A 24,716-nucleotide genomic window follows, 5' to 3' on the forward strand; every position below is an offset into this window, starting at 1 on the left:
TTTTTCGTTGGGTTATCCCTCTTAGATCCCACACAGTTCCCACTGGGGAAAATTTAGAAATTTTTTTTTTTTTCCGTTGGGTTATCCCTCTTAGGTCCCATACAGGATCCTATTGGGGAGAACTGAATAAAAATTTTTAATTTTACGTTGGGATTTCCCATTTAGGCCCCACGCAGGGCCCTATCGGGAAAAACTGAATAAAAATTTTTATTTTTACGTTGGGATTGCCCAATTGGGGGCGAATTAGGCCCTTATAGGGATTTCCCAATTGGGCGTGCCTCTTCGGGACCCAATCAGGTCCAGATGTATACGCTGGGTAATCCCAAAGTAGTTTCTAGTCGGGGTGACAGCTAACTTTAATGTTATTATAACTTTTAAAAATTCATTATTGTCGTCAAGTATGATTTATTTATCACAAATAAACCATATCTTTATCATGGATAAAATATTTATTTTACGCAACTAAATCGCTCAAATATATTATATATTTACCAGAAATAAATATTTATTTGGCCATATCCAAATATCTTATATTTTTAGCACAGATAAATCTTATTTCGATCAAATATTTCTTTTTTTCTGTGTATAACAGCGGGAGCAAAAAACTTTCGTTACCCCGACTGACATTAGTCATTTGTTACTACTTATGTTTTGTCTATGCTGATTATTTACGATTGATATATATATATATATATATATATATATATATATATATATATATATATATATATATATATATATATATATATATATAGATATAACTGCCGTGAGAGTGAATAGATCATTCGATGTAACTTATAACCAGGTTGTATTGTACTAAGATTTGACAGTTTGACAGTGACGTGTATAAAATAGATCAACTTTATTCAATTTAAAAATCATTTAAAAAAATTTACGTAGTAACAACAATTTAATTTGATTATTATTAATTATTGTTGGTTTTCAGATAATATGCTCGTTTTTTTTTATTTTTAAACGAGAATAATCTTTATGTTTGTTGAATTCTAGAAATTTCAGTTTTATTTAATCTAAAAACTTTTCAAATAAAATGTTTGTTAATTATTTACATTGATTTTTTTTTATTTGATGCCTCCCCCCCCCTCCCCCCACCCCACCTCGACCAGCAGCATTCGCTTCGCTCGTGCCGCAAATGTCGGGGGCAGGCATAATTTTTTTTTTCGATGCAATACATTAAATATTTTACGTACTTTCGACCGGCTATAATGAAAAATAGTATACACCACACGGGCAGAAGTTTGAGGGCTCTGAACTGCGCGTCGTGATGCCCTCAGCTACGCCTCAAATCTCAAACTTTCTGCCCTAGTAGTGTAATATACTAATTCTAGTGACAGTTGGCCATGAGAAAAAATTGTTGATATTCCGAAAAAAAAATTAGGAAAACGGTTGACCCTGAAGGCCATCCCTGCAACTTCCCGCTCATTTCGTACCTAAGCGCCTAAAATTGCATTTATGATGTTTTTGAGCTCTTTGAGCTCAAAAATACAGTTTATGTGTTATTTTGAGCTCTCCGAGCTTAAAAAGATAGCTTTCCTATGCTTTGAACTCTTCGAGCTCAAAAATCTTATCAAAGTTCGATAAAACACGATTTTTTTATTTTTCAAACTGCTATAACTTTTGAATGAATTAACCGATTTGCACGCGGTTAGCGGCAATCGATGTAGTTTTTTAAGCTCTATAAATAATTTTGAACAAAAAAATTGATCTGATGAAAAATTTCGGAGTTATTACAAAGAAACACTTTTTTCGATTTTTTTCGACAACGATATCTCACGAACGCATCAACCGATTCTGATGCTTTTGGTGGCGATCGATGCGGGTTTTCAAGGTTAAGAGCTGATTAGTTTTTGAGGTCGATCGGTTCAGCCAATTCGGAGATATTTAAAAAAGATGACAAAAAATTGGTTGTCTGTAAAATCGGTTTACGGACGATAGTTTTACGTGATAACGTCATAAAGAAACATTGATGAAAAATTGCATACTTTTATGAATTGAATTGAATTATTATCACTGAATTATCATTATTTTGTATTTAAAAATTTCAAAATTTTGAATATTTAAAAATTATTTTAACAAAAAAAAGGACTTATTGATACATTGTTAATCAAAAATTGATACAATAATTTGATAATTGATATGATTATTATTATTTATAATTAATATAAATTATTTTATTAATTTATTATTTTTTATTATTATTTTATTATTAATTATTTTATTAATTTATCGTTTATAATTATTATTAATTTATTTATTTATAATTGATATTATTTATTAACAATTATTAATATTATCAACAATAATAATCTGATATAATTAATATTATTTGTTTAAATATAATCACGAACAATTAGTTATAGAACAATATTCTGACTGCTAGCTCTGACGTTACGCGAAAAGAGAGATACTGTATATGTGTCATAAGCCAACGCTTGGGCCTCTCTATCGTTTGTTTGATCGTGCCTCTCTATCGCTTGTTGCGCGCTCTCGCTTGCACGCACAGGCTCAGGCGGAACGCTCAAGCGGAACGCGACATTTTTTCGTGAGCGCTGTCGGTGTTCATCGATTTATAAGACGTTATCACGTCAGAAAAACAACTTTTTTTTTTCACTTTTTTTTGCGATTTCTCGAAATCTACTGGTCCGAATCGGTTCCAACTTACAGGAAATCTAAGTTTGGCGAAGACCTTTCGAATGACACCAACTGCGATCAAATCGGTGAAGCCGTTCACAAGTTATAAGAGGCTTACATACACACACACACACACACACACACACACACACACACACACACACACACACACACACACACACACACACACACACACGCACACAGACGTACGGACATCATCGTAAAAATAGTCAGGGAAGCTTTTTAGGGCTTTAAAACGTCGAGATCTGTTGAAACCTCGATTTGTGCAAAACGGGGTGAAAACAATAACTTCCCGATTTTTCGAAAATCTTCGATTTTCTTAGCGGGAAGTTAAAAATATTTTTTTGGCATAAAATTCAAAATAACCCAAACGGTTACTTGTCGCCAACAATAAAATTTAATTGCCTATTGCATATAAAAATTGCCCAATCGGAAAACACTGAATCATTTTAGGCTATATACACTGATAGAAGGATTTCTTAGTATTTAAGAAATGATTTCTTAAATACAAATAAATCTTTTTAAATGCTAAAAAATCCTTCTATCAGTGTATGAGAATAAAAAAATATTTCATTATAGTTTTTTTAGAATAACGTGTGCGTTAATTAGCATGTTTTATAAAACAAAAATTGGATTGATAGTTGATTTAACCAAAAACTAATATCAGATAAGTTTCTTAAAAGGATTAAAAATACTGTTTTTATTTTAGAACAACATCTAAGATTTAACTCTTTTGTAAAGAGACAATTTAGCGATCATGCATCCTCGGTCAGAGATATTCAACACTTCCTTTGCTTAAAAAATAATATATGAGCATACATGACCATATCAGGCGTAATATAAATATATCAAGTTATATCTCTCAATATGAAATCGTAAATGTCATATGCCGTATATGCCCATATATTGTCTAACATGACTAATTGTAATCATGTGTTAAGCCTGACTTTAAGATTATGTCCAAAAAATAAAAAGAAACCAATTTATTATTTATTCAAGGTCGTGTATTTAATTTTTTAATGCTCAAAATTACAATACTGTGTATTCGCATACCTGAACCTCATTTAGAAATAACAAAAAATTTTTATTTTGAATTAAAAAATTCACATTTTTGAAAAAAAAAAACAGTTCTAAAAATTTCAGGATCTTTTAAGACTAGTACAATGTATTATACAAAAAAAATTGAGCCAAAATTTTGATGTCGATTGTCATTTTCGACGATGTTCAAAAATTCAAAATTTGACAAATTTGGCATTTTTCAAAATTTTTTTCCAAAATTTTTTTTTCAATAGCCCCAAGTGTCCCCTATTAAACAAACGAAAGTCTATTCCTGTATCTATAATAGCGTTCGAGATATTACAAAATCAAAATTGAAAAACTGGAAAAATCGGGAAATTTTGAATTTGCATATCTTTTGAAAAAAAATTTTTTTTTTACCTTTTGCAGAACTTCGTTATATAATAAAAGAAAACTTCTGACCAAAATTTGTTCAAATCGAAAGAATTTGTTTTCAACTATTGTTTGATTTGACATGGAATGACCCATAAGTAAATGTTTTTCGTTAATAGTTAATAAAAATTAGCATTCGTCAAATTACTAAGAATTTTGGACATGCATTCTATTAAATATATGCATATTATTATTCTAAAGTTAATAATAATGGGTTTTTCATACATATAAATTGATTTTCTTGTGTTTTAAGAAAAAAACAAACCGTAATTTTTAACAGTCTGAAGTTTGAGGCTCGATATCTTTGAAACGACTTGACTTACGCTGAAAAATTTCAGTCAGACCTTTTTTGTAGAGCATTTAATTACCCCTAAGAAAAAGGTTTAGTTTTACCTATAAAGTAGCTCGTTGTCACGTTACAAAATTCCAAACTTTAAAAGAATATTTTTCTATGTTATTTAAATGGGAAATAGAAATTACATGACGCCACCTCTAAATATTAATATTAAGAGCTCATATTTTCAGAGGATCTTTTTCCAGAGATACTCTGACGATTTCTCAATGTTCATTGAAAATAAAAAATATTCGATTTTTTTGACACTCTCTAATATATATATACGAAAAAAGTGTTACGAAAAAAAAATTGTGTCAAAATTTGAGCGCTTTATCTTCATTTTTCAATTAGCGCTCGCAAAAAGAAGAATTTTCGCCAAAAAAAGTTTTTTTTCACTTATTTTTTGATTATAGAAAATTCAATATACCATAATTGAAAACAAAAATTATCGAACAAATTTTAATTAAATTAGCTATTAAAAAGAAGCTGTTGATTCTTTAAATTCGAAAAAAATCATCTTTGTAGAGAATTTAATTTCCTACAAAACCATACCAAGGGTTTTTTCATATTTGATATCGATGGACACGTATAAAACTACTTCTTAACGAAAAGAACTAACTTATACCATTTTTTTAGGAATATTTATGATCTAAAAAAATAGTTTTTATGCTTTAATTGATTATAGTATAGTACAATAGAAGTTGAAAATAATTTTATTAACAAAAATAATGAAGACAAAAAAATTAATTTTTTCGTAATTTTTTATTCATAAGTCTCATTGACTTAAAGATTATTCATGCTTGAAAATTAATAAAATATATCTTTTTCTATCATTTTTATTCGTCAACGGATTCTTCTGTAGCGCTCGTAACTCAATACGGTAGCTGTAGTCTAGCCAAAAAGTGCCTTTTTGGTTAACTTTTTTCAGCAGTCTCCGAAAATTATTATTGAGCTGTCATTCGATTCGGAATGGCATCTAGATGATTTTTGAAAAAAAAAAATGAAGTTCCGCTTGTAAAAATTGCAAAAGTTATTAACAATTAACTGAAAACAAGGGATTTAGTTTTTTGAAAATATCTCAAAAACTAATGAATTTTTGATAAAAGTCTTGATTTTTCTTTAATATGAAGTTTAAATATGTCTAAACAAATTCCGAAAATTTGAAGGAGATTGCCCGATTATTTAAATAAATAATTAACTTTAAAGTTGAGCAATTTAACATTGGTCTTATGGGGTAACCTCCAAACATTGATACATTTTTGTATTTTTCTCGTAAAACTGTCGGTGAATATTTTTAAAAAACTTATGGATGAAAGTAAATATATTAGTGATAAATCTAATTCAAAAAAATTTACACTTGCCCGACTAATTAAAGTGTATTAATTAAAAGAAAAATAAATGCTGCCATTAGCCAATGTTAAATGTTTATCTATACATTGAGAAAAATCATATGGTTACTGCTCTCCCCTTACCGCACTAGAGTCGATACCTATCCCCACCCCGTCTAACGCTCGTACTTCCTTATTAATATTTTGAAGAAAAAATTTTTTTCGACGATTAATTTAAGTTTTTAATTTTGCAACAACGAAAATTATTAACAAAAAACTGAAAAATGAAATTTTTTTAATTTTTTCAACGGGGATCTATTCTGAAAACTGCCAAGAATTGCTCCACGCGTGTAAAAAAAATCGACTTAAAATTGTCTTAAAATTGTCGTTTGTTTAGGATCTTAAACGTGACACAAACCAAGACTATTTTAAGACTCTTTTAAGACGCTAAAAAAAATTTCCGAGAACAGATTTTTGAAAATTTGGTTCTCGAATTTGTTGGGAAAATTAATTTTTAGACATTTTTTAGACGATTTTACGACTTTCTAAACGCAATATTTTTGAGTAAGATGTTTTTAAATTGAATTTATAATTGTTAAAAAATTATATCCGACAATTTTAAGACGTTCCGTTTTAATGTTCTGGGGCTCTATCGCTGTTAGCTCATCTCAAAATAGTCTCAAAATTTCTGTTTAAGATTTTTTTGAGACTAATTTATTTAGATCATTTTAAGACAATTTAAAGACGCTCCATAATTATGTTCCGGAGCTCTGTCGCTGTAAGATTTTTTAAAGACTAATTTAAGATTTTTTCAAAACGATTTTAAGATTTTTTTAAGACTTTTTGAGATATTTTCAAAAAACTAAATCCCTTGTTTTCAGTTAATTGTTAATAACTTTTGCAATTTTTACAAGCGGAACTTCATTTTTTTTTTCAAAAATCATCTAGATGCCATTCCGAATCGAATGACAGCTCAATAATAATTTTCGGAGACTGCTGAAAAAAGTTAACCAAAAAGGCACTTTTTGGCTAGACTACAGCTACCGTATTGAGTTACGAGCGCTACAGAAGAATCCGTTGACGAATAAAAATGATAGAAAAAGATATATTTTATTAATTTTCAAGCATGAATAATCTTTAAGTCAATGAGACTTATGAATAAAAAATTACGAAAAAATTAATTTTTTTGTCTTCATTATTTTTGTTAATAAAATTATTTTCAACTTCTATTGTACTATACTATAATCAATTAAAGCATAAAAACTATTTTTTTAGATCATAAATATTCCTAAAAAAATTGTATAAGTCAGTTCTTTTCGTTAAGAAGTAGTTTTATACGTGTCCATCGATAATTGAAAACAAAAATTATCGAACAAATTTTAATTAAATTAGCTATTAATAAGAATCTGTTGATTCTTTAAATTCGACAAAAAATCATCTTTGTAGAAAATTTAATTTCCTACAAAACCATACCAAGGGTTTTTTCATATTTGATATATTGAATTTTCTATAATCAAAAAATAAGTGAAAAAAAACTTTTTTTGGCGAAAATTCTTCTTTTTGCGAGCGCGAATTGAAAAATGAAGATAAAGCGCTCAAATTTTGACACAATTTTTTTTTCGTAACTCTCAACAATATTTTGATATGATACCGAAAAAAAAAAAATCTTCGATTTATTTGGCACAGTCATATATATATATATATATATATATATATATATGTCGGAGGAAGAGTGGTTTGGGCATTGTTAGAGTCCTTTGGATCATTATCAGCCATCTTTATTTATTTCACAATAATCAAATATAACAAAGACTTTGATTTGGAATATAACGTACACTAACTCGTACAAATAATAAATTTAATTACAAATATTTTACTACGATTGATATAACAGTTAAAGACGTTGGGGAAATAAGACCGAGAACGAATCCGGGGTCAGCAGGATGTATGCGATCTTTACTTGATCAATGCTCAACGAGAACTACTGTTCCAAGTACCCTAAGTACTTATTCACTCAAAAATATTTCGACAGCCCTCATTGTCTGTCGATATTTCTAACTATATACTTTTTACTTCTATCCTGTGACCTCGGCTACGTTTGGTGACCATTGTCACTCCGGACTTAAGCCCATCGTCATAACCATAAAAAATATAATCAGCTTAAGTCGTAAATAATATCTAAATATTCTATGCTTTACAATTTTGCTTAAAATTAACAGACAAACTAAAATATTGGGAATTTCCAATCTCTGGAAAAACCCAGCTCGATATTATCTCCGACATATATATATATATATACTAGCTGTTACCCGCCCGCTCCGCTGGGCAGAGAATTGAATAGAATTGTATTTTTAGATCTAGACTTGTAATTTAATTGGAGTATTGTTTTGACTTGCACATATTTCAAATTCCATCGGATTGGCCTGTACCTTTTATTTATGTCATTATTATAGCTAATATTTATTGTAACTTTCAATGTGCAATCACTATATCATTCCCGTAGCTATTTTCCAAAAATGAATAATAATTGACATGAAGAAAAAAATATTTAAATCGGTTGACCTTGAAGGCCACCCCTGTAATTTTACTGTATCTCTTAATATTTTATCGTTCGTCGTAAAATCGAATTTTATAGTTCGTCATAAAATCTGCTCTTAGATCATTTCTGTATCTCATATAGAAAAGAGAAAACTCCTACCAAATTTGGCGACAATAGGAGCTATAGCTTGGAAATTGAAAATTTTAATAGTTAACACCCACCCCCGCAAACCCTTGTAAGGTTAGCTATCGTAAAATTCGTTCGTATATTATTTCTCCATGTCTCACAGAAAATTTCTACCCAATCAGGAGCCTATAGAGCTATAGTTTAAAATCGGGAATTTTTCATTGTTAACGCCCCCGCAATCTTTATCGGGGCGGGATATCGTAAAATTCGTTCATGAATTATTTCTACATCACATATAGAAGATAGCTATCGAATTTGGAGCATTTAGGACCTATAGCTTGGAAATTTAAAATTTTCATTGTTAACCCCTACCCCGCAATCTTTATTGGGGATCATAAAATCCGCTCATAGATCATTTGTACATCACATATAGGAGATTCCTACTAAATTTAGAGTAGATAGGAGCTATAGGTTAAAAATGGGAATTTTTCATTGTCAACGCCCCCGCAGCCCCCCTTGTGGGTGGAATTTCGTGAAATCCGTTCTTAGCTGACCTCTACTTGGCAAAAGGAATATTCCTGCCAAATTTCAAGTCTCTAGGTCTTATAGTTCCAGAGATATCGTGATGAGTGACTATCTATATCTATAGAAAGTCTCCTATATATATATATATATATATATATATAGATATATATATATATATATATATATATATATATATATATATATATAATTAAACTATAGATTGCCAGAAATCGTATAGTTTGCGCCCTCTTCATGTTGCTCGAAAATCCAACTCTCGCGGTTGATATGATAAAAAATATATATTTAATGCTTTTTACACATTGATATAACATCTTTTAAGGGCGGGGTAAGGGTTTTCACTTTCGAAAAATCGGTTTTTTTTTTTGTTTTATCTTATTGTTTAACATTTCAAGAATATGCCCTCAAAATTTTAATCCGATCTAAGCAATATTCTTTAAGTTATTGTTTAATTAGTCTCGGGGCTTTTAACGCTCTAACTCTAACAGCTACGGGCGGTTGGGATTGCAATGCAGCTGCTCAGTGTGATGGTTCAATCGAGTTCAAGAGCTGTAAAAAAGAAGGACTTGGCTTCCAAATCCAAGTCAAATGTACAAATTGTGATCCACGCTTTATACCGTCGAGTGAGAAAACTGGTCATCGCTATGAAATCAACACTCGTTTTGCCTTTGTAATGCGTACATTAGGTTTGGGTTTAGCAGGCTGCAATAAATTTTGCGGGCTCATGGACATAGCAAGTAGTTTTCTATCAAAACAATCTTATTTGGATCTCATGAAATCTATTTGCTGCAGCATCGAAACGACTGCTGAGAAATTTCTTGTCTCTGCCGCAGACGAAGAAAAACAGCTAACACGTGCAAATTCGGAGTCAGACACTTTGACCGTTTCTGGTGACGGCACGTGGCAGAAGCAAGGCTTTAGCTCTTCCTTTGGCGTCACTTCCTTGATTGGATATTGGTCTGGAAAAGTTATCGATATTTTCGTAAGTAGTTCGCACTGCCAGGCTTGCAAATTATGGAGAAATCAATTAAATACTGATGAATTTCAAGATTGGTACGAAGAACATGTTGGAAAAGATGAATGCCAAGCAAATCACACCGGACCATCAGGTAAGAAAAATTTTTTTTCTTCACTTTTTTGCTTCATAAACTTTAAACGCGTTTTTCTCAAAACTACTTTTTCAAAGTCCGTGTTCACATTTTGTACACATTTTCTTCATATAAAATACCTCCCCCCTACGTTTAGTAAAAATTTTTTTTTTAACATTAAGGGTGTTTCCCACCCACAAAATGGCGGAAATTTTAGTCGAAAATAACGGTTTACACTTTAGATGGCCGCCAAAAATTTTTAAATTAAAAAAAAAATAATCAGAGAACGTTAGGGGGAAGATTTGTTTATAATTTAACTAAATTTTTATGGTTTTTCATTTTCAGATAATTTCCGGCCGAGTTACACTGAACACCGCAAATTGTTTTTTTTTCAAGACGTCCTGGGGGAAGCTCTGTCACGGGCTAATGGTTTAATATTTTTGCATGAAAAATTTACAGAACATAGTCAAAACTATGCTCAATATTGTATAGAAGGTTTGAATAAAATTGCTCAATCGATATTTGAGATAAAAAATCACAAAAAAAGTGTTTTTTTTTTACGCTGAAACCCTTACCTCTCCCTTAACACTGCTACAATAATGATAGCCCATTTTAACACCACTTTCTTACAGAGTGAAATGAAACTAATAAACATAAGATAAACTCCATTTGAATAATAAAACAACAAATAATGTTTGTAATTTAAGTAATTTTATTACATTCAAGTCATACCTAAAGCTAAGGCAAACACGGAGGTAAATCATCTAATATCACCGTCGTCTCCGTGAATTTAATTTACGCCTGTATTTGTATGTGACTTTATATTTCCCATTAGCTGGATAAACTGACCTAATTCTCTGTACATCAAACAGGATGTTGATTTACTTCGTGTTTTGCCACGCTTTTTTTCCATCTGTTTTTCTTTAAATTAATAACAAATACACAACTTAATAATTTACATTTATACATCTCAAAAATTATGTGTATATTATTTGCACAAAATAAAAAAAAAAAAAATAAATTATCTTATGAGCTAGAAAAGAAATGATTTAGTTGTAATTATAGGAAATTTTTCATTAATTAAAAAAAATGATGTATTAATTTCTAATAGGCGGTGGCTTGGCTATAGATGCAAATACATGTATTTCAACTTTCAATCAAGCTTAGTACTCCTCGGCGTCTATATCTGTTTATCAATCAGGAAGGTTATAAATTTCTCAATGAATTATGCACAGCTCCACACACACATACATACATATATATATATATATATATATATATATATATATATATAGATGTATACATTCATCGTATATACTGCAATGCACTTTTGCTATTGAATTTTTTATTTTCATCATATTCGGAAAGCTTTCAATACCATTTATATATTTATAATAGTCTCTATATATTTCAAGCTATAAATTTTTTTCTATTTCGTTTTTGTATTTAAGTCTGGATTCAGGTGATTCTTATTTCATTTTAAAATTAGTTAATCTTATCGCAAAAATGTAATCAAGGCTTACAAAACAATAAGTACAATCTATTTAAAATCATAGTTTTATCTCCCAATAAAAAATTACAACTATTAGAAGTTATTATTATTTAAAGTGTAATCGAATTTTTATCTGATTCAGATGTCTTGAGACCTCATATAGTTATCTCTACCATTTTCAAAAAAATGTATTTAAGTTTTTAGAAGATTTAAACCAAATCGGCTCAATAGATTTTAAGAAAACTTAAATATAATTTTTTTTTAATCAATTTCAACTTACTATTTTATTTATTTCTAATTTTATCCATTGTTTGCTCTATTTACTATTAATTCTATCTTTATACAGATATTCGTTTACAGTAGAGGGTTCAACATTTGTAAAAATTATTTTGTATCTAAGAAAATGATATCAAGAAATCGGAAAAAAAATCTTTCACAAAACAATTAATTTTTAACTTCCCGCTAAGAAAATCAAAGATTTTCAAAAATCGGGAAGTTATTGTTTTCACCCCGTTTTGCAAAAATCGAGTTTTCATCAGATCTCGACGTTTGAAGGTCATAGGAAGCTGCCCTGACTATCCCCGCGAGGTTGTCACGGTGTCTGTATGTATGTGTGTGTGTGTGTGTGTGTGTGTGTGTGTGTGTGTGTGTGTGTGTGTGTGTGTGTGTGTGTGTGTGTGTTTTTTTTTTTTTTTATCTTAGGGGGGGGAATCCTTCTTACGGATTCTAGGAATAGCTGTTCGGCCTGGATATGTGGCGACTCGACGCAGCGTCATACTAAAACTCGACGCTAACGCCCCTACCCACTAAACCCTAAACCCCTTTTCTTCTTTCCTCTAATCCCTCATGGAAACCGCCGTCAGGCATTACTTCGTGAGGGGAGGATCTAGCTACTGCTATTCCTTCTGGTGGCTAAGGTGTTATTTTTTCTTCCTTCTAGTTTCTGTCATTTGCCCTTTTTCTTTCAATGGAACGCAGCTCTGTAAGCACTTCGGTAGTAAACGTGCTTGTGGCGTTCCAGGCAGCTTCGGATGACAGCATTTCTTCTACTATTGACTCTGGTGTGATTTTCTTGTTCAGGATCTTCTCTAACTCATCACGCTGTGGGTTAAAACGAGGGCACTCAAAGAAAACGTGCTCCGCATTTTCAGCAACTCTTGGGCAAGACGGACACTCTGGGCAATCATCGTGCTTAAAGCGATAAAGGTACTCCCGGAAACAGCCGTGTCCTGACAACATCTGGGTCAGATAGTAGTTGGCCTCGCCGTGATTCCGGTTAAGCCAAACGTCAATCCTTGGTATGAGACGGTGTGTCCATCTCCCTGTTGTCGCGGCGTCCCACTGCGATTGCCATCGCGCGATGCTGTTCTGCCGTTCTTTAGCTCTGAGTTCCTCGGCACTTTGTGCGGTTGTCCTCTTTCGTTGGTAAAGGTTACGCCTTTCCTCAGCTAGGACTCTGAGCGGCAAAGTTCCGGAAATGACACACACTGCTTCCTCTGATATTGTTCGAAAGGCGCTGGCTACTCTTAGCGCGCTCAGTCGGTAAACTGGACATGCTTTCCTCCATGATTCTTGGATCTCAAGTGCGTCGGCCCAAATGGATATACCATATGTGAGGACCGATGTAACTACTGATGATAGCAATGACCTCCTTGTCTGCTTCGGGCCACCGATGTTGGGCATCAATCGTACTAGGTTGGCTACTACTGCTGATGCTTTGGTGGTCACGTGTTCAACTTGTTGTTTAAAGTTAAGTCGGGCATCGAGCATCACTCCCAGATATCGAATGAATGGTTGGGATGTGATTTCTTGGTCTCCGACGTTTAGGTTGATCGTTTCCACCACTTTTCTGCTAGTGATAAGTACAGCCTCGGTCTTCTGTTTAGCCAGTTGTAAATTTACTGTGTCCATCCACTGGTTAATTCGCTCAAAGGTGATAGCGAACATATGTTTTATCTCATCAAGATGCTTGGCGACTATTACTACGGCTACGTCGTCCGCGTACGCTACCAGTTTGACGTTTCTTGGTAGTTTCAGTCTCAGCAATCCGTTGTACAAGACATTCCAGAGAAGTGGACCGAGAACAGAACCCTGCGGTACACCTCCAGTAACATCATACTCCTTTGGACCATTCTTCGTGTCATATCTCAGGACTCTATCTGTGAAGTAGCTAGCGACTATCCTTCGTAGGTATCCTGATACGTTCATCTCTTGAAGGGCTTGCATGATGCAATCTTAGTTGGCGGAGTTAAAGGCATTTTTGATGTCTAGGGTTGCCACCAGACAATATTTCTTCGTTCCACCCTTCCATCTGGTACCGGCGATTGCGTCTTTGGCTATACCGACAACCAGGTTGATCGCGTCCAGGGTTGATCGTCCTTTCCGAAATCCGTGCTGATTGTCTGCCAAGAGTGGATCGACAACTGCTTCTATCCTTTGGTGGATTATACGTTCTAGTATCTTACCGGCTGTATCCAGCATGCAGAGTGGACGATAAGATGACGGTTCTTCCGGTGGCTTTTTCCCTTTAGGAAGTAGTACCAGCCGTTGTTGTTTCCACTTCCGAGGAAAAATCCCTTCCTTCAAGCAGATGTTGTAGACGTCGAGGAATAACGCTGGCGCTGCTTTAATAGATGTTTTCAAGGCAATATTAGGGATTCCGTCCAATCCCGGCGCTTTATTATTCCCGACGTGGTTACAAGCTTCCATCAGTTCTTCTTTCGTCACAGGTGGGATATCATTCAGTTCGTCTTGTGTCAACAGGTAGTTGAAAACGCGCTGTCGTGGAAACAGTGCAGTCACGATCTTCTGTAAGAGTTGAGGACACGTAGGAGACGGCATTGGCTGATATTTCAGGTGTGCCATGACTACCTTGTAAGGTCTGCCCCACAAGTCTTTGTCCACCTCGTTGATTAGCTCTTTCCAGCAGTTCTTCTTGCTATCCTTGATGGCTTTGTTTAAATGTCGACGAGCTTTCTTGTATTCTGCGACTAGTTCCGCTGAGTCAGGCCGCCGATAACCACGCTGAGATATTCTTCTTTTCTTGAGACACTCTTTCCGTAGAAAGCTGATGTGTTCGTTCCACCAGTGCACCGAAGGTCTTTGGTTCATGCCCCGTTTACGGGGCATGCAGGTGTCGCAAGCCTGGGTCACTCTCTTCATCAAGTCCTTGGTCATTTCTTCTGCAGATCCAGTAGTAAGCGGTTCACTATTTAGGGCAGCTACTAGAGCACCTGGGTCAAAGGATTTCACCTTCCACCCAACGATGTCAAGTTTCTTAGCCGGTCTTCTAGGATTCTGGTCCTTTGATACTTCCCAGAGAATCGCATTGTGATCGCTGGCCGTGTAGATCTCCATCACCTTCCAGTCGTAGTTTCCTCTGATGAGGCTGCTGCTGACAAAAGTAAGATCCACAATAGAACTTGCGTCTCCTTTAGTGTACGTCGGCGCATCGCCGCTGTTTAACAATACTACATCTAACGTTAAAAAAGCTTCCAGTAGTTCTTGACCTCGAGCGTTGGTGTGTTTGCTGCCCCATTCCACTGCCCAGGCGTTGAAGTCTCCAGCTATTGCCACTGGGTAGTACTGCTTCGCGTCCTCCGTCAGTCGATCCAGAAAGTCCATGAATTCAACAATAGTGAGGCTAGGTGGTGTGTAGCAGCTGTAAAAGCGGATGCCATCTACCGATGCTGCTACAAAGCCGGCGCTGCCATTGTTAACGACACTCTGGAAGGGGAGCTTGCGACAGGACCATATGACAGCTTTTTTGGTGCAGTCAGTTTCCCATGGTTGGCCGCCGAGGTGTTTATACGGTTCCGATATAAGCACAAGGTCAAGCTTCTGTTCACGTACTGTCTGCATGAGCAAATCATGTGCCGCTTCACAGTGATTGATGTTTAGCTGCAGTATTCTCATTTTCGTTTATCAGTTATCTTCTTGAGTGCCTCTTGGTATACTGGGCATCTGCTTGTGCCGGCATGATGGGCGTTATTCTCTGTACCGGATTGATCCGCACACAGTGCGCATTTAGCAGGCTTATTACATTCGGCGATTTTGTGTCCCTCTTCTCCACATTTAATGCAAAGTTTGGAGCGGTCGACTTGACTTGTGCACTGAACCGCACGGTGTCCAAAATGCCAGCATTTATAACATCGGACTGGTCTTAGTACTGTTCTAATACGACAATTGGTCCAGCCGATCCTAATCTTACCGTGTTCTCCTACCACTTTCTGCGCTACCGTTGCTGCCAGAGTCACCGACGCAATTTGTGTTCTGCTACGTAAGACCTTACGAATTTTAATGGCCTCTACTGTTATACCACAATCGTTTCCAGCTGCCTCTTGTAAAGCTGTTAGAATGTCATCTTTAGTTGTAGTATCGTCAATATCGCGAATTTCCAGGTCTTCTTCAGGTCCTGTACTAATGACATTTGCGTCCTCCTTAAGTATTCCCGCGATAGTCTTCTGCAGGTCTTTACCTCTATCACTACTGCCTTTCGACAGCGTGATGAGAATGTTCCCTGTCGCGGTCCTGCGTATCTTCTCGACTGTGTTGCGGACCTGATCTGGGCGAACGTCCGCCTTGATCCGTGTAAGTATTTCAGAATACTTATCTTTGTTCGCTGGACGGATAATAAGTGCCTCCGGTATCGTTAATGTTCTTCTTGGCTTCTGGTTCGGCTTCGGTGGAGGCACCAGAGGTTTTTCTGGGAGCAGTTTCTTGCGCTCCTTCTTCTTGTCCTTTCTGGACTGCACCTTTTCCCAGCCTGGCTTCTTGTTCTGTTCACAAGAGTTTTGTGGAAGATCCTTAACCACTTCCTGCTTCTTGATGGGATGACCAGGTCCAACGTCTTTCAGCTTCTTGGGAGTATGAAAAGCTCCGCCTTCGGGAGAACGAATTTTTCTTTTCAACTTCCTCAGGATGCGGCCGTCTTGGTCAAAGGATTCAGTCTCTGCCGTTGTGATAGTTTCACTTTCTTCTTCAGCGACTGATTCTCCGTCACCTTCGGCTCCAGTGTCCATCGCTTCTTCAACAACCACTTGACTGTTTCTCTCCGATGTAGCACAAGGGGTGCGGTGTAATGATGAGCGCCATTCTTCGTCCAGTTTCTTGAATCTTCCAAGAGCATTGACTACACCGGTTGTCTTGGTCTTTATCTCCTTGTGGATATTGACCTTAGTATGGACAAACTCTTGCAGCTCAATGGTCAGCTTCTCAAGGCGCTCTAACGCTTGCGTTCTCTTCATGTCAGTGCTTGCTTCAATCGCTGCTTGTTGAGCATGAAGCCCGTTTCTATTCATGTTTGTTTCCTGTAACGTACTCATACTTTTTGATTTACCAGCGCATCGTACGGAGTGGAGCGGGTCGCCATAACTAGGAACGGGTGTACCCTCGGAGATAGTACTCCTACCCCAGTTCCCTGAGGCCTAGCCGACACTTAGCCAGTCCCGGAATACACGGACGGACTAGACTCGCTCGGAGCGGTGAAGATTCCGATCTCTAACACTCACTGCGTACTTCCTGATCAAGGCCCGAAGTGGCTGGCTCCTGATCCACTGCTGCAACTTTCACCTCGGCAGAGCAAGCTCACATCAGCCGTGGCCTGCATCGTCGGAAACTACGATACAGGTTCCGGACACTCCCAGTGAGTTACAGCAGGAACCAATCGTCTTGCTAGGTCAGTTAGTGTGACCAACCCATTAAAGGGGAGTTTTGTCCACGGGAGCTTATTTTGTTTGGTTATTTTGCTTGGCTCCTACCCGCTGTACCTCATCAACTAAGAGATTAAGTGTCATCCAAGGACAGCGAGCGTTCTCCCATCCGCTCGGGGAGACGCGCCCGGTAGCAGTATCTCTTCTGCCCCGAGTGTGTGTGTGTGTGTGTGTGTGTGTGTGTGTGTGTGTGTGTGTGTGTGTGTGTGTGTGTGTGAAAGTATGTGAACCGCTTATAACTTTTGAACGGCTTGACCGATTTCATCGCGGTTGGTGCCATTTGAAAGGGCTTGACCAAACTTAGATTTTGAAAACTATTTGGACCGATTCAGATCAATAGATTTTGAGAAATCGTAAAAAAACTGAAAAAAAAATATTTTTCAAATGTGGTTTTTTTGGAATAACTTTTAAACGGCTTAAAGGTTCAATTCAAAAAACTAATCAGCTCTTAACCTCAAAAAACCACGACGATCGCCACCAGCCCGGTCAAAATCGGTTGATTCGTTCGAGAGATATCGTGAACGAAAGAAAACTGAAAAAAGTGTTTTTTCGGAATAACTCCAAAATTCCTAGCGCGATCAATTCAAAGTTTAAGATTCTTCGTGAGGCTTGAAAAACTGCGTCGAATGCTTCTAACCGCGTAAAAATCGGTTTATTCATTCAAAAGTTATTACGGTTTAAAAATTTAAAAAATAGTGTCTTATCAAATCTCTATCAGACTTTTGAGCTCGAAGAGCTTTAAAGCATAGGAAAGCAATCTCTTTGAGCTCGAAGAGCTCAAAAACGTCATTGGTGCAATTTTAAGCGCCTAAGTATGGAATTAGCGGGAAGTTGCAGGGATGGCCTTCAGGGTCAACCGTTTTCCTAATTTTTTATTATTTTTAATTGGATTGAAACTACCATTTAGCTAAAATTGATTTAAAATCAACCACTTGAAATTTCATTGATTTGATTTTTTGGAAAGATGTGCAATCATCATGCAAGTAATTATTCTTCTCCACTTACCTCAATAGAAAATAATATTCCAGTTCATTCAGAAATAGATACAAAGAACAATTGGAAAAATAGTAAAATGGAAAAATGTGAAAGTTACTTTATGAAGATATATGTGTTTAAGTGTAATAAAAAATAATTTGACAATATATATTTATATATTTTATTTGAAAATAATAAATTAAAGTACGGAATGATAAAAAACAAAAACGGAAAAATAGAGGTGGCCTCAAGGAGAGTATACTTCTCTTTCTCTTGACGACTTTCCCATGGCATAAACAAAACGCAACCGCCAATTCCGAAGATGAAATATTATAAGTAATAACATATATCTATAGATGGGTAGAAGGTTGCTCCGGTTCGAGCGTCGAGCGGGATAATAACATAGTACTAAACTACGTCCGATACACCACGTACCAATATATAATTGTATAATTATTATTAATGATATCGAAGCCCTTACGTTTAAGCGTGTAAGCCGACATTTTTACTTTATTCTAACGTCATCTTTTGCGTACTGATATGTACCAATACCTTCTAATTGATGTACGTCTTTGCGCGTACCTCGTTAACTCGATCGAAAAAAATTTTTATATTAAAAACATCTTTTAAAAATTGATCTAAATACTTTTATCGTAATAAATTATTCAAATTATAATACAATGAAACAGGATTAATTATTACCATAATTCATAGGTATTATCGCTAATGTTAACAAAAATAATTGAAGATATCAATACACTTAGTTAAAAATCATGAGTAATCAGTAATTGGCCGTTAAAGTTCAGAGAAAACTTTCTCCAAACGCGAAGCCATCTAATCTGAAATTTTTTCTAAAGAAATATTTCACATACTAGCTAATATAGTAGCTAATTTTAAATGACTAGATTTTTGTATGACAACAAGGGACTGTTAGAAACCTTTTGTAGTTTAAAAAAAAGAAAATTGAATTTCCTAAAACTTTATCTTTTTAAAAATTTTCCTAAGCCTAATGGTTTCCGTGTGTATCACCCTTTGTGTACAATGACCTAAGAAAAATTTTTTCATTAGTATGGTTTCAATTTTTTAAATAATCAGAGTAACTTCCAAAATAATCTTAAGTAAGTAATTTAAACTAATTCAATTGGAAATTCAATTTAATACAATTTTTATGTCTTTAAAAAATCGTCTAATGTCAATAGTTGTTGAGTTATCATCTTTTTTATAAGAATAATAATCAAAAAATTTTTTTGTTTATTATATACTTTTAATTTTTACAATAGCTTCAAGTTTATGATCATGATGGAGGTAAAATCTCTTTTGGGATAAATAGTCTTGAGTCGAGACAACATAATACATTTGCGATAACTTTTTGCCAAGAAAAATTTACATTCGCAAAAATATTGATAATTTGTCAATAAATTATTTGGGGTGGCAAAATATATCATGTTTGTTGAATTGGACGACAATATTGTCTTTAGTGGCACTTCTTTAATAGGACTGTCATGGTCGATGAAAAATTATAAAATTTATTCTGCTCTCTCCTGTTCTTCATAAAATGTTAAAAAAAGATCTGTTACTTCAAAAAAGTTTACCTATCATTTGATACAATCTAAATTCGCGATATCTTGTGTTAAAGTGAATTTGTAAGAAATTCTCAAGTTGCTAACAATAATTTGTAAATTTCGACATACTATTGATACATAATGAATAAAATTGTTCTCCAATTATCAAGTTGTCAATGAAAAATGATATAAAAAGATTGACCGATGCGTAATGTCGCGGGTTGATGTGCCAGTACAGGCGGTTGTCACTGAACTGTTTAGGAATATTAATAGCTTATTAACATAAGAGCACAGTGGCAAAACGTGTCCGCGTTGATCGTGATGATGTTATTGATTGCGTTTCTCAACAATATGTACATGTACTATAAAAGTCTTTATGGTGTACATGAAAAATTAACAATGAGAATAGAAAATGACTGAAGAGAACAAGAATGAGATAAAAGAGACAAATGATAAAAAATAATAATAAAAGCTACAAAAACAAAAATAACAACAACATTATCAACATTAACAACAAGTATATAAGAAAGTGTTGTACATTAAAATTGAAAAATATAATAATGCAAAAGAAAGGATGGTGGAATGAAGAGATGGAAGGAATGGAGAAAGACACGACTCCATTGTGAAACTTCTTTTGTATTTCAACAGTACCTACATTCCGATCTGATGAATAATAAAACGATTTATGCTTCGTGATTTGCATTGCACAAAAAAAAAAACTAACCGTAGTATAAACACCAAATAATGAAAAATAGCTATGATTAGTGTATGAGAGAGTGACAGATTGCACCAAGATTATTGATAGTCACCTTCGTTTGAGGATAAACGATTTAATTGTCGTGAATTGTCAATGCTTTACACACAATGGGCGTGTGTTATAAAAGCCGAGTAATATCGACAAACACGTTGATACAAAGGGTATAAAATTTTCCGGCAGTGATTGCCTCACGTCTCACATCTGGCTGGCATTACATAAAGATCGACCACGCGCAATAATCAAAGACGATTCCTTATAAAACAGAAGGAGAAGAGACATACGTCTGCGCTTACGTCTTGGATTATTTTGATACTGTTGCATCTACAGATTTATACATATATAGATATATAATAGCTGTACGTATGCATATGTATGTATATATTCTTAGTCGTCGAGCGCCATCATATGATCGCTTGCAATTATATGCTGAATCTTTAATAACTCTTGAAACCTAGAATTAGTTGAATGCCATTCAGAACTATCACTCTCTGAATGTAATGCGCCAAATCGCGTTTAAAATAATGTGTGTGTGTGTGTGTGTGTGTGTGTGTGTTTCATGCACACATTCATTGCAGAAAATCATTTGCCTTTCATTTCCTTTATTCTCGTATGTGGATGTTTTTTTTACAGGCCTTTTTGTTTGTCATCGTATGATGCATAAGTCAATAACGAAACGACGAAATAAAAATTTAGAGAAAAATGTTTGACCTTTATTGAAGATTTAAATTTACATTATGTGGTCGTATATTTTCAGTACCAATCGACTGTCCATGCATGAGATTCCGTTTGAATGTTTTATAAATAAATGATTTTATCGATTTGCAGAATTCTTAGGTCGATTGTAGACAGGAACTAGTTTAGAGATGATTTTATTTTTTTAAATGGCAAATGGGTAAGGGCAGAAATATTTATTATGATACTGTATTTTTAGCGTTTTGATATAATTCTTCGTCAATAAATCACAACGTCTAAGTAGGCGCCCTGCGAAATGGCATAAACATACGCTTCGGAATTATTCTTAGCAAGCGTATATAAGCTTTGCTTTTTCACTGGGGCATTATAAGTTAGACTTGCTCAGATGCGATTATGATTGACGATATTGTATAAAGCTTAATATGGTAGTGCAATGAACCTCTTTTTACTTTTCTCTACATGATTATTTAGCAGGTTTGACCGGTTGAAAAAATTAAGACGTGGTGATTTTTTTATGTGCTTAGGAGTCAAATACAGTTGATCTTATGATTCTCAACGAAATAATATTCAATTAAATTCGAAAAAATGTTCAGTTGTTTTAAATGTTCTCAACTTAAAAGAATCAGAAAAGAAAAATTATTTATTTTTTCAGTGTGTATTATTTTTTATCAGACTATCGAAAAACTCCAATTTTCATGATTATTAAACAATTTTTCATATGATTACTTTAATCGATTTTATTTTGTGCATGTTTCAGAATATACAACGTAAGCAGGGTACAAAAGACGTATTCAGAAATTTAAAAAAGAAAGTAAGTATATATCAATACTTTTCACTGATAATTGCACGCGTCATACCTTGAAAGTGTTTGAGGTGGTGATCTACTCGCAACACGCGACGGCCAAGCAATTTTTTGATATTGAAATATCTCTACCACATACTGTACTTACAGAATAAACACAGAAAAAAAAATTAACTTGAATCAAAAGAAAAATTCTTGAACCAAAGAAATACTTTTGAAAAGTTGCATGGTTTGAATCAAGACGAAAAATTCTTGAATCAAGTTAAATTTACTTCATTTAACTTAGAAAAATTTCGTAGTTTAAGAATTTTTCTACTCAAACTATGAAGATAAAGTTCTTCAAAATTATTTTTTTGATTCAAGATAATTTTTTTTTCTGTCTTGAACACTTTTTGTATGTGGTCATGATAATTCCCGATAAGTTTATGTGTCGAAACGAGATTTTTTTAACAGCTTTAGAGTTACAGCGAGTGAAATCAAAAAATGTTTGTTGTTTACTTAAAAACTAAGAATTTTTATAAAATATGAAACATTGAGTATTTTATATAGAGGCTTCTAACAATGCTATTAAGAAAAACTATGAAGAAAATTTGCCATTTCTGTATCTACAATCACAATAAATATTTTTTCTTGACCCCCAACCCGAAAATACGAACTTTCGGGCCACGTTTGTAATACCTATATTCACAAGCACGCTGTATGTAATATTCATTTGCTTATCAAACTTTTTGTGGTTACAGAAGTGTTAATGATTATATACGTTAATACAGTAGAATCTCGTTAAGTCGAACCTCGATAAGTCGAAAACCTCCTTAACTCGAAGAAATGTTTCATCCCCTTCCCTCCAAGCCCCAAAACCTCCGTTGCTCGAAATTTTTAACCTTTATAAGTCGAAATGATAGTGAGTCCCTACAAGTTATTTATGTACATATTTTCCCTCCATATATATATATATATAGATTAATTTCTTGACTTAGTTCGAGATTTAGGCTCTTGAGTCAAGTTAATTTTTTTATCATTGCACCATTGTTTCTTAGGAATAGATAATGAATAGAATTACCCAAATTTATGACTCACGTTAATACGAATTAAAATTTTAAAACTTGAATTTTTATTTATTTTACCCCTCTACCTCAAAATTTATAAAAATGAATCTCAACCTCTTTATGTCGAATCAAAATCCGCCTAAGTCGAAATCCTCTATAACTCGAAAACTCTATAACTCGAATTTTTTTGCCTCTCCCTTAGAGTTCGAGTTATAGAGGTTCTACTGTATATTCAAACTATTTAATAAAAATTCCATTATGTTTGGCAATTAATAATTTATTTTCGTTTATTTATTTATTTATGTGTTTTTATTCTTAATTTTTAGTTTCAGGATTTAATTATCGTGCAATTAATTGTATCTTATTTATAATATATTTTTTAAGCCCACACCGACCAGCAAAACCTCGGCTTCGCCTTGGCTCTGCAAAAATCGCCCCGCCTCCCCACCCCCGCTCGTGTTTCCGTTTTTTCGGATGGGGATCAAGAAAAATAGTAGACAACCCATGGCCAAAAAGTTGGATGCTTTAACGCATGAAATATACTATAAAAATAGGGTACTGAAATTTTTGAACAGAAGCTCACAAAAGTAATTCTGAGAGCGTGCATTCGAGTAAGAACTAAAATTGAGATAATCTGTCTTCAAATTAAAATCAAAATAATTTTTTTATGTTATCATAAATTATTTGAGTCGAATTCTGCAAAGAAATTGTTTAAAAGCATCTTATATATTGGACAAAACAAAAAGAATCATTGGTCAACATCTTTCAGAAATCAAAATCATGTTTGCCAGAAAATTTGACCCTTATTTTTTCACTGAAACCAACAGTTTTAGTGTAATACACAAAATTCAATCAAATTTTTGAAAGATTGAGTTTTGATGGTGAATAACTTTTGAACGCGTGGACTAATCAGAAAATGTTTTCAGTCCTTTTTTGTAAAACGTTTAATTTTCTACAAAGACTTTGACAGCGATTCATTAGTAAATTTGTCGTTTAAGCGGTATAAAAATCAGAAGAAGCAAAAATAATTTTTTTGTAATACCAACCGCGAAACTTGGATTTTCGAGCTATAGTTAGGAGGAGTAAAATGAATAATATCTGGCCATCTATAGTTGAGTCTACTTTTCATGCACACGTATCGATAAGTGACATCTCTCTTTCAATCTGTCTCTACATTCCCGCATGGATGCTAAAAAGTACTATAGGATATTTAGTTTCGTATATTTATACAGTTGTCCGCCAGGGAGAGTATAAATCGAAAAAAAAAATCTTGGCGACAAGTCGATTCTTGTAAACAATTTTACTAATATTTTAGTTTGTCATTTATTTACGTGTGACAGTTCATAAATGAATAACATTTTATTTTCATCCTCTCAAATCCGAGTTTCGCCGTTGCTATTACAAAAAATTTTGTTCGATACAAATCCACAAAGGTTGGCATTTTGGTAATAAACTTGAAGTGATGACACTCGTCTGAGATTATGAATACATTCTCAACAAAACCTCGTACGTTTTATCCGGTCTCGCTTCACTCGACCGATAACAACGTACTCGGTTTTGTTGAGAATGCAGCCATAATCTCAGCCTCGTGACGTCATTTC

General features: G+C 34.2%; 1 protein-coding gene across 4 annotated transcripts in view; it reads left to right on the forward strand.

The window, feature by feature from the left end:
- The window catches only part of LOC123266697 (protein bric-a-brac 1-like), a 481,411-nt gene that overhangs the window by 66,274 nt on the left and 390,421 nt on the right, over positions 1-24,716 (forward strand). For all 4 annotated transcript variants that reach the window (XM_044731063.1, XM_044731064.1, XM_044731061.1 and 1 more), the window contains exon 3: positions 22,025-22,078. The gene's annotated coding sequence lies outside the window, so the exon portion shown is untranslated. The remainder of the gene's footprint in view (positions 1-22,024; positions 22,079-24,716) is intronic.

The sequence above is a fragment of the Cotesia glomerata genome, linkage group LG6 (assembly GCF_020080835.1).
Source record: "Cotesia glomerata isolate CgM1 linkage group LG6, MPM_Cglom_v2.3, whole genome shotgun sequence".
Classification (NCBI taxonomy): Eukaryota; Metazoa; Arthropoda; class Insecta; order Hymenoptera; family Braconidae; genus Cotesia; species Cotesia glomerata.